The 12,437-nt window shown below is 31.5% G+C and overlaps 1 long non-coding RNA gene across 1 annotated transcript in view; it reads left to right on the top strand.

Moving 5' to 3' along the window:
• Positions 1 to 1,207: 1,207 nt before the first annotated feature.
• The window catches only part of LOC107506487, a 114,553-nt gene continuing 103,323 nt past the window's right edge, over positions 1,208 to 12,437 (top strand). The window contains exon 1 of the long non-coding RNA XR_001595941.2: positions 1,208 to 1,315. This is a non-coding gene — a long non-coding RNA (uncharacterized LOC107506487). The remainder of the gene's footprint in view (positions 1,316 to 12,437) is intronic.

The raw sequence follows: 12,437 nt of genomic DNA, 5'->3' as shown, positions 1-12,437 counted from the left end.
ACACATGCCTGCTCTCATTTATTAATAGTGTTGGTAAGGAAAATGTTTACAATATACCAGGCAAAAAATAAAAGTGCTGAACTATATCTATAGCTTGAATCTTTTCTGTTTAAAAATGAAATAAAGTGTGATCGTGCCTTATATAGAAATAAGGATAGAATTAGGTAAGGGTAGAGATAAAGAATTAAATATAAATAAAATATAGGTACAAATATAGAATTACAATTGAGAGGGAGGTAGAGTTATCTGTCTGTCTATCTATCTATCTATCTATCTATCTATCTATCTATATCTATTTATCTATCATCTATCAATCTATATATATATATATAGAGAGAGAGAGAGAGAGATTTATTAATGACCAAAAGTCATATAGCTTCTATAACAGGTTAAAAAACAAAACAAAACTGTATATTAGAGTCCCTGAAGTGCTTTCAAACTAGAGTGACACCAGTGTCAAATATGGCTCTTTATTTACACGTTTGGAAGGAAGATAAAGGTGAAAAGATTTGGTGACAAGCAAACAGGTAAGTATAAGGAAGCAAGAAGCACTAAATGAGTGTTACAGTTTTCACAAGAAAATTAGTACACGCAGGCAGAGATTTTCATATTCTATTTCTTATGAAGAGTAGCCTTTAAAAAATTTCTGTGAAGAACACAAGGTAGTTGGGAACACACAATGATGTTACTCATACATACAATTTTATTTATTTTAAAGCAATCTTTACGGAAAACCTAGTTTTTCTTCTTATCTTTCCCTTTTTCTTTACTTCCTATTAGCAGCATTTTCTAAAATTAAAATAAATCTAGCAAAACATATCAATTTTCACAGAGAAACATTAATGTTCTCTATTTCACTTTATAATGAGGTGAAACATTGTTAATGTGTTCTGGTTCTTTCTACTGATAATATTGGTTCGTGTAGGTGATCCTTAGACTAAGAAGGTAAGGTGACTCTGTCAAAATGCTGAAGAAAAACAGTTAAATGATGATTACAAGTCACTTAGAGGATAATTAGGACTAACACCAGTCATAGATTAGAGACCTCTGGCAGCCTACCTTTGCCCCGGTCAAAACCTATTTTGTCTCTTTGACACTGGAGCAATAAAAACTCTGCTGAAAGTTTGGCCACAGAGAGGAAACATATTTATCCCAGGTCAATACGTATTGCTGGGCTCAGTGGGGCTTGAGAAATAGCAGTGACACCGTCCATAATCAGCTACTCGTGTACTTACCCCCATGCCGCTCGTGCAACTGATGGCATGCCTTTCGGCTTTCCTGTTAGATGTGCTATTTATCCGGCTGCATAAATTAGGTAAGTCAAACAGAGTGCAAGGATAAATCGGGGCTCATGTTCTACATCCACAGATATTATTGAAAAGGAAGAGGCTTTTTGTTGTTGCTGTTGTTAGAAAGTAAATTTGTGCTATCACCTCACGATTGTATTAAATGATTACGCTGCAGTACAAATTAGGCAATAGGGGGCAAGTAAAAGGACATTTATGCTGTCAAGAGGGTTAAACATTAAACTCACATGTGAAAACGTTAAGTTTGTAAACACTGTAAAGATAGTCATGATTCTTAATTATAACTGTAGCATCTTCCAGGTGAAATGTGCTGAATTAATAAAAATGCAAATTCAATATTTGGTCATAACAACATAAGAAATTGACAACAAAAAAGTTAATATCACAGATTCAAAAATCTAAAAATGTTTTCAGAAAAATAGCATATTCTGTTTTAAAAAATACTAATTGCAGGTCACTGCTTACGTTATTTAGTATTCTGAGATTTAGAAGGCTTTTAATTGGTTAATGTGAAATATTGCCTATGCACGATGTTGAAGACATAATTACGTAAAATAGACTGCCAAGTAGAGAAATGACTGTATATTTTATTTTTACCCCTTTTTGAAGGGTTAGTGGGTAGTATTTTCATCTAGCTTTCCAGTCTTTGCTATGGATGTTTCCCTAAGTATAAGTCATCTATAAAATTTCTAATATATGTCATTAACAAGATGAAGTTCTGTCAATTCTTCAGTGTAAATAATTATACTATAGTATTACAGGTAAGGTAGAGCTTTCTCCTAAATTTCTATTTCTTTTCTTGAAATATTGGTAAAATGCCTGGTACCTTATAAGGAATAGTTACTCTCACAGACTAAAAACTCATTAACACAACCAAGAACATTTCCTGATACTTATTTTTTTCTGACTCAAAGATAGAATTTAAATAATAAAAGCCTTATTACTAGAATTTCAGAGGGGACAAATCCATATATTGACTTTTGAACCTGGAAACTTAGATAACTTTTTATGCTTGTATTTTTCATTTATAAATTTTGAACAATCCATTGTAGTTTCAGATAAAGCAAAAGAAAATGTGGCTTTTCAGAGTGTTATGATGAAACAGACTCAAACTCATACAGAGCTCTTAATTTAGTTATTATTCATTTTTTTTAATTCCATTTTTTTTTTTTTTTTCTCATTTAGCAAACACTTAGACATCCTTACTACAGGCCAAATAATAGGTTTGGCTCTGGAGACACAAAGAGGACCAACAAGGACTCTGCCTTACAGCAATTCGCAGCTTAGATCCCCGGCCCCTAAACATGGGAAATGGATATTCAAACTACATAGTCTTATTCATTCATTTATTCACTTACTTATGTGTTATTTTTATTCATGATATTTGTAAAATAAGGAATAGTGATTCATACTAATTTATGTGTGGCCTACTATGTTTCAGGTCCTGTATTAAGCATGTCCTAAATATGTAATCTTTAAAGTTTGCGATTACATTTGATAGATACATTTTTTTTTTGTCCTAACTAGATATGGGAAAAAATAGCTTCAAAAAATTTACATCTCTTAACTGGGATTACATAGTTAACAAGGAAAGTTTGTATATCCTTTATTTAAATCCTGTAGAATGAATAGTACAATAGAATTTGCTAATTCTTGTCACCAGAAACCTAAACCCTGATTCCCGGACATGTCCCATAGAGGGAAAATGTGTGCCTGGTCAAATAATTTCTGGAAATACACATATTCCCTTTTTATACATAATTTAGCTTAGGCTACATAAAGGCTATGAAAATATTGCATTGAAAACACCTTCTTGACTTTTTTTTCAAATCTATCTTAAAACCCATTTTTTAAGGATATGTCAATATTCCTTGCTACTTGTAATACACAAAAAAATCACTTGGATAAACATTGACCTACAGGAAGAGTTAAGAATGTGAACTCTCATTATGGAGGATGAGAACCACAGAACAAAGAAAACCACCTGTGTTCTCTACCAGAAGTCTAAATATAAGAAACCCGTAAATTCGCTGGGCAAACAATGAATAGTTATCCTGATCCTTCCAATTTAAAATGTTTTAGGAAATTTTGGGACAGATTAAAATAAAAAAAATACTTTGATCATCACTATTTGCTGTGGTACTGCTACATAAAATTACACTCTCCTCCAATACCAAGGATGTCTGTGTCTTGGAAAGGTGAGCTTTTAATTACTAGAAGTAATAAAGAAAAGTATACCCCTGGCTAATTAACAATCTATTACCACTATCAAAAATAGAGCTAAATTACTTGTACCTCTAATAGAGACCAGTTGATCTATCATCTTAGTATAAAGGAGACTAAATGAATGATTTTGTGCCTTTTTACTTTCATATTGTAACCAAGATTATTAATCTGGTAGATGGTGCTTAGTAAATTCTACATGGGGATCTGTTACTTTAGCATTCTACTGTGGAGTAAGCAAAGATGCAGCATAGGATGACACTTAAGTCTTGTGAAACAGTGGCAAAGAGAGTGAACTTATTATCTCCATTTCAAAAGGTAAGATTTAATCATTTATCAAGCCCAAAATGATAATGCCTCACTGGGAAATCCATCCTAAGTAACTCGCCATCTTTTTGCTCAATCACTCCCAGAGATTAGTGGGATTAGTATCATTCTTTATTCCTTGAAAGGTGAGTTTTCTAAGTTTATTTCCCATTATTCCTTTTCTGAAGAGGCCTAATAGCAGCACTTTTCTTCCTAAATTTGTATAGATTGTCATGTGTTTCTATTTCTCCCTCATTCTCTTTTTCTCTCTCAGAGCCTAAAATGTATGGTTTTGCAATTTCCTGCTCCTGTGCAATCATTTGCTTCTCTTTAATCTATACTAAAACAAATGGGAAGCAGTGCCTAAGAAATTATTCTGCAGTGCCTTAAACATCCTCGCTTTAAAATTTAAGAGAGGATGGTAATGAGGTTCCCACTGTCATGCAAGATAGGTGAATCTGTAATTTCATGACACATTCAAGAATTATTTTCCATTTCGGTGGACTAAAAGAAGTGTTTCTCATTCCCGGAAACCAGGGGACTATTTTCTGGCTTCTTACAAAATGTGTTATGAGTAAATTTAGTTCAATGAGCTGAAGGAAAAAAGGTGGAAGTAAGTCATAGTGATAGACAAAATGGAATAATTTTTTTTTTTTTGTAGTGCATTAGGATGTACTCTTCTTTTTACTCATTACCTATATTTTCTCTCACTATATTCAGAAGAACCTAAGTAATGAATTGTTAGAGGCTTTTAGTAAAAAAACTGATTTTTGAAAGATGAAAGAAATCCAGAAAGAAAAGTGGTGCATTTTTTAATTAGTTCGGGAACCAGGGAGGGGGGTGCAAATTAACCAGATTTATTAATCCTCCCACATCATTTGGAACTTTAACACATTATGGAAGTTATATCACATGTCTGTCTTAGGTCAGGTTGCTGTAACAAACTATGATAGACTGAGTGGCTTATAAACAATAGAACTGTATTTCAACAGTTCTAGAGGCTGGAAGTCTGAGATCAGGGTTCCAGAGGGGTGGGTCTCTGGTGGGAGTCCTCTTCTAGGGTTCAGGCTGACAAGTTCTCGCCATGTCCTCGCATGGTGGAAGGGGTCTCTTTCATAAGGACATGAATTTCATTCATGAGAGCTTTGTCCTTGTCACTACCCAATTGACCCACCTCCAAATACAATCACATTGGGGATTAGATTTTAACGTATGAATTTGGAAGGAGAGGGGGGACACAAACATTTGGTCTATAGCAATGTGTTTCTTGAGATAACCTCATGAAAAGAAATACAAGTGTATCAAAATATTTCTTTCCTACCTTGGGAATTAGCATTGCTCTTTTTTTTTTTTTTTTTTTTACACCATGGAAAACTTTTTAATATCTAATGTCATTCACCAACTATGTCAGCATATTATCAAAATTTTCTGTATTAAGTGATAAAAACTTCTAGATAGGGTTTTATCAAGCCATTAACATGCAATATTTTTAACAAATAAAACATCTGCTACAAGTTCATGAAACAGTTGGAAGAAAGAGCTAAAATACAGGCACTAAATAGAGGTGAAAAAGTTCTGAATATTTTAGATTTTACTTTATTAATCTCTATAATAAGTCTGAAAAAAATTTTATTAAACATATAGAATAAAATATAAAAATACATTTTCTATATTTCAAAGCATTTTTTTTACAGATGTAATATTTAATATTTATGGAAAACAAAAATATCTTCCACTTTTTCTAAATTTCACCTACCTGTTTCTTTTGCTCACTTATTCATACTTAATATTTCTGTAATGCTGTGAGAATTTGGATAGAAGATACACCGTATATCACAAAACTACCATCTTTGATTTCTTATAATATGTGGTGATATATTTATTCTATTTATTATTCTATTATTGAATTCTACAGTGGTGTTTTCACTTCCTTTTCTCTCTGAATTCTTAAAATATTACAAGCTTCTATGTACCGACAAAATGCTCCTGAACCTGAAAAAGATGTCTTTAATTTCTAGCTTTAGAAAGCATTAAAATCAGGTAAAATCTCCAAGGACTTAAAGCCAACACATATTTTGATCTAAAACCTTTTTGCTGTTGTTTTTGTTGTTTCATAGGGAGAAATGTCTAAGAGATTAATGTTTTACTGGTGTAAAAGGGCATTTTTCTTCACTTCCATTGCCAACAAGGACCGAATAGCAAAATATTTGGTTGTATCATTTTTAGTATTGGAAGCTCCGATGGGAAAATATTTTTTCACAAATTATTTTGGGCATTACAAATAATATTTGTGCAAATGGTTTAGAACAGCTTTTGGACTAACATCTTAATTACAGAGGGTAAATAATTTTAATGTTGAATTTAGTTCAATTTTTTTCTCTAGGAAGTATCTAGTGATACCTCAACTCTCTATTTTATTCAGTTATATTCTAAATTTTATAAACCAGAATAGGGCATCATATACTAACTCTATTCACATTCCCTGTGTGACCTTAGGAAAATAAGTGGGTTATTCTCTTCTTTGAGATTCTTTATTTGTAATAGGGTAGTTTTAATTTAATAACAAATAATTTTCTCCACTTCTTATACATGATGATTATATGGGGTCATATGAATATGGGTTTGTTTAAATTAATATTGGGTGGCTGTTGAATCGAAGAATAGATGTGTTGAGATGGAATTAAATTTTGAATATTTATATTCTCCTCTAAACCCCAAATTAAGGTAATACGTATTGTATTTTTTTCTTCTGCCAGCTGTCATTGCTTTAGTTAAGAAAGACTATTAGGAGTTAGAAACCATAATTCGGGTATTCAAAGTAAACACATTTTTAATTTGCGCCCATTTTTAGGACTCCTTTGTGGATATTTTTGGGGATTGTAAATTGAGGCTATTCAAACAATCATCGACACCCTCAAGCCTGAAAGGTAGATGTGAGTTTAGCAAGTGCTAAAATTTGGACTTCTGAAGTTTGAACCAAATTTAAAGAAAGCATTCCCTACTCATCTTTAAGGTCACTGGAATAAAAAAAACTCCCTCCTCTTCCAATTCATCTTCCTTGACTGCTTTTTTAGAATTATTTATGGATAAACATGGAACATAGGGACTCAATATAACAGTTATTTTGCAAAGAACTTCTGGAGAAGAACGGTTAGTATTTATATTTTGTCAAACAGAGTCCAAGGAACAGAAGTATTCAAGTTGCGAAAGATATTACTAGGCATGCTGTATGTTCCAAAAAATGTCTCTGTAGGCTTAATATGATAAAAGAAAAATAAAATAGGGATCCTTGGACAGGAACAAAAATAATTCTGTTTCTGTTCAGATGATTCTGAAGTGGCGAGCAATTTAATAATTTAAAAAAGTAAACAGAATACAAAAATCAGGACCACATATGTGGTGACACTATAAGCTATAATCTGTACATAAAACAGTGACATAAAAATTATGAGGAAGTTTATGATAATTGAATTTACAAAGGCAGAGCAAGATACAGAGACTCCAAGGAAAAAGTTACATTAATAGTTGTTGTTTAAGGGTTATCTTTCTCATGAGGTATTATTCTTTTGTCTCTTTTGTTTTGGTTTTCTGTATTACCAGAAAGCAAAGCCAATTTTCGAGGTTGTTTACCTTTTCAATTTCAGTTAAAAAACAAAAGGAATTGAAGGACAAAAGAATGAAGCAGGGGGAAAAAAATGTCCCTTCAGGCAAATCTTGAACTTACCTTGTTATATTATTAATGCATTAACCTCAAAGGAATCAACAGTCTTTTGAGGTTAACACATTAGCAAATCTAATCTCTTTTTTTCCTTTTTTTATTTGAAGCTGTTATAGAAATACTAGTTATGTGAACTATGGTTTTGGAATTTTAATCCTTATGTATTTGCATAGTAATTTAAAGTTTATAAAACATTTTCATATGCATATTTGATTTTTGTTTTTATCTGTACCAGCACTGTGAGAGGAAGGCAGGGCAAGCATCATTGCCCGATTTTATAGAAACAAGGGTGAAAATGATTGATTGGGAATATCTTGCACAAGTTTATGAAGCAAGTAAATAAACCCAGGTTCTATGGATCTAAACCCACTATTTCTCGTGGCTTTCTCTAATAGTCCATTGATTATAGGCACTTTTTAAACACACGATAGGCTCAAAATTGACTTCCCAAATACCCTTTCACTTTTTCCCCCCTGTAAAAGTGAAGATGTTTCATAGTTTGAAAGATAAGAAACAAAAAATATCAGATGTCTTGGCAAAAATATGTTTTTTAAATTCTTGTTAATAGCAATTTAAAAAGTCCCATAGGTATTTACATAGGTTATCCCATTCATGTTTTAGCACTGTAGCAGGAAATTCCTGCATCCTGCTAAAAACCCACAAACATCTATTGCAGTTTAATGACAAACACTATGTTTAAACAAGGGAAGGTAAACATTTTTCAGTTATCATGCCCTCTTCATTTCAAAGTGCCCTTCCCTTGGCTCAATTGACACATTAACTAGTTGTTTAATACAAAGACTAAGCCAGAAATAATTGAAACTCAGAACAGTGCTGTGCATATTTTAATATTAAATAAAATTAAATACAATCTATATACTGTTTCCTTTCTTTAATAGAGAGGAAGAGCTATGTCTTATCCAATTTCATTCCTAGTGTGGGAAGATTCATGAGTGTTAGTAAACTGTCTTTGTGTAAGTTGTATTTCAATAGGTGAATAAATCTATCTTCTATCTTCCAAGTTGAATTACTTCTAAAATTGTCCCATAATTGATACCATCAATTTGTATCTAATCTGAAAATGATTTGTGTGGAATAATTAGTGTATCAGGTTGAGTAAAATTATGAAATGTATAAATTTAATGTTAGTTTCGCCTGGAAATTTTAAGTGCCTTTAATTTGATGTAAATTTATTATTTTATAATTATAATTTAGTTATAGTACTTTTCAATTACAACACATAGATGTAATAAAAGTTTCTCAAAGTTATTAAAACTTAGGGAAGAGACTGAGTTTGTTGAAAATATTAAAACGATGCACACTGAAGATTTAAGTGACAAAGAAGAATCCAAATCCACTCATTCAAATTTACAGGCATTTACACAGAAAATCTCCAACTCTAGATGATACAAAACCCTAAGCTGACGTTTGGCTAAATAATTATCCAAGTGTGATCAGGTACTACACAGCAGTGGTCCCACAGTGGCTCCTTACAGTGTATCTGAAACCCAATATTCTTTTTTAAAACCTGTCAATGTGCAAGGTAGAGGAGCTAACTTTGTATAAAATACACTTTAAAAAGTTCAGTAAGATTAAGAATTCTGGATAGATAGAAGATAATTTCTCTCTATATTTATATACATGCATGTATATATGTGCTGATGCATAAATTTCTCAAAATTAGACTTTTAAAAATGTCAGCAAAATTAATACAAATTTAATACTGACTCAGTGAAAAACATTCCCTTTGACCTAGATTAAATAGCATCTGATAGTTTATTATAGCATAATTTGTTAAAATGAGATATTTAATAAAAATGTGTCCACATTAATATGGATATATGCTTATTTCCATATTAATGTATACACTTATATACACATTTCAATTGACATATAATTTCTGAATGAAATAAAATTCTAATAGTTAACTAAATACTATGATAAAAAAAGTTATTGGATAAAATTAAAAAAAATAAAAGTTAGCAAATCGTCTAGAAATGTAAGCATTTATATTACTAGGCTTTATATGTTATTAAGCTTTGATAGAATTAATAGCTAGAATTTTAATTCTGATTTTTTATACAGATTAATTTTTAAATGGTATTTTATTATCATTAAAATTATTAAGAGCTCTTAAGGCTAACTATATACTGTGTAAATATATTTTTGTGAGTTTATAAAATGTGACAAAACAGATTATAAAACCAAAATGGAAGTGTTTCTTTTAATATTTTTTCAACAGTGGAAGTTTACCCAAAGCAAGCAAGCTTGAACATAGAGTAACTGAGTAAATAGGTAAAGACTAATAGATAAAGTTTAGAAAATTAATACAAAAAGGCCCTTTTTTTAATGGTATGATTTCCCATTCACATTTGAATAGAGAAGTGGACTACATTGCTATTAACATAATCGATCAATCAATAATTATTAAACTTAATTAAAAATATTAAAATAAAACACTACATGCTGAACATTATAAGTTTTGTTCTGGGAATGAAAAAAATAGAAAAAATATCTACTGTTATAGAGTTTATATTATAGTGGGAGAAGACTGACAATAAACAAAATATACACTTTCAGATGGTGACAAGTGCTCTGGAGAAAATTAAGAGAAGGGCCTAGGATGTGCCGGATGTTTGTGTACTTGTGGATGGAGGATGGTTTGAGATTTAATGTAGAATGACTACAAAAGCCAAAGGGCAAATGTCATCAGAACAGAGACCTGAAGATTATGGTAAGCCACAGAAATACACAAAATATACATTTTATACAAAGGAAACAGGAAGTGCTAAACTTTTAGGCTGGGGTTTGTCTGCTATACTCAAAAATGAATAGAGGTAGGTAGGAGGTGAATAGTAGAAATTAGATCACACAGAGCCTCTTGGGACATTGTAGGTCCTTGGCATTTGCTCTGAGAAACACTGAAAGGGTTTTGAACACAGGGGTGCTTTGATCTAACTTAATCTGGTAAATAGACCAGAGTAGAGCTGTAGAAACATGGCAGAATTCTGGACACATTTTGATTTTGAATTTGAACTAGTTTGATTAAGCATAACACAAACAATGACTGTTTAACCCATGTTACTGCTGCCAAAGCTATCTGCATGTGTGAAAACATGCGTAGAACTGTTTTGTATTGTTTGTTTCATCACTATGTATGCAAGAGACCACTTTTATATTTTGAATTGATTTATATCATACTATATCACAAGAATATTTATGCACAACTAAATTGCCAAGACAAATTAAATACATTTAGTTTAATTAAGGAGGTTTTTACATTTAATCATTGTTATTTGTGTTTTTATTTTTTATTTTTTTGGTACTAATCATTGATAAAAGTTAATAGGACTAGTGAAAGTATAAGCACTAGTCTTATTCAACATAAATATACAATACTTATTAATGGGCTTACACATATCACAATGAAAAAATGTTCAATGAGTCATTTATATACATGTGAATACCATATCTTTTTCTAAAGATGTTAAAGATATCATATAGTAAAAAAAAAAAAAATGGAAAGAAATTGATTCAGAATGCCCTTTCATATGGCCACAGTTTTATACTGAATTGTCCTTAGGTGTTTTACAGTCTGTACATTGTACCAAGCAGCAGGCCTCAGGAGAGTGTTTATGAGCTTTGATTAGGAGCCAGTATATGGTCGTTTTCATTTAATGTATCCCTATAGCAGAAAACCTAAAATGAGCGCACACTGTTATCTGCTCTGAAAACAACATACCATAATAACCAGAGGTCATCTTTCAGACAAGTCTATCAGCAGGAACGTTGGGATCCAATGAGAATCCGACAGAGAAGCAGTCATGGCATGCAAGCTGCAAGCTGAGAACTTCTTCAGTTAAGTGTACTACAGTAGATTTGACCTTGCCTCTAGGTACCAAAAAAATTATACATGACATGAGCTATTTTATGTTAACCACAGACTCCGTGATTCTCACAGTTTGGTTTTGGTTCTTATTGCTTTCCTGCAGCATATTTTCTTTAAAAGACATGATTATACAATAGTAGAAATCATTTAGAATATACAGAAGAATGGATACCTGAGCTGCAGTTTCTTTTCACAGTGATAGTTCCCTTAACTTTCAAATTTCGTGTGAATTTAAGCTCTCTTCTTGCTCTACTGCTGTGTGATTATAAAGAAACGATGGCTTTTTTATCAGTCAGTTACTTTTTATAGCATAGGTCATGGGTCACTGGAGTAGAAATCAAAATAAATAATTACTTATTTTTATTTTATGAATTATCATCCTTATAACCTTGGGAAATCTCTTTGACCTACAGTTTTAGTTTGTAAAAAGGACACAATAATATGTATTGTTTATCTCACAGACATATGGTAAAATATTTTTAATTGTGAAGTCTAATATGTATAAGGTGTTTAAATGCACTTTTTTTGTGTGTTTGGTTTTCACTATGTATGTCATGTGTATAGGTAGAGATAGTCCTTGACCGAGTAATAAAATGTGACCATTTTTTCACTTGTTCAAGATATTATCCAGTATTGCATAGATTAAGGTTCTTCACATACGTTGGTCTTCAGAATCTTGTCTCCATGCCAGCATTAAAGATCTGATATTATTACTATTTACTCTCTTACTAAGTGTTTTCAAAAGTAACTTCTTGAATAAATTAATACATAGATCATTAATTAAAGAATTAGTGGTTTATTTTGGCAATATCTATATTTTTACCTATCTGTACACCAAATTGTGGATAAACACTATTGGATTCATATATGGATTAAGCAATTTCAAGATACATATTTTTATATAAAAGTTTGTTTAAAGTTTACCTATTGTTTATTTTTGTAGATTAGGATCTCAGTTTTGATTCTATACATTTTCTGCTTAGTTTATGTAGTG

The sequence above is a fragment of the Rousettus aegyptiacus genome, unplaced genomic scaffold (assembly GCF_014176215.1).
Source record: "Rousettus aegyptiacus isolate mRouAeg1 unplaced genomic scaffold, mRouAeg1.p scaffold_m13_p_11, whole genome shotgun sequence".
Classification (NCBI taxonomy): Eukaryota; Metazoa; Chordata; class Mammalia; order Chiroptera; family Pteropodidae; genus Rousettus; species Rousettus aegyptiacus.
Note: the sequence above shows the minus strand (reverse complement) of the source record. Positions and strands in the feature narration are given on the sequence as shown.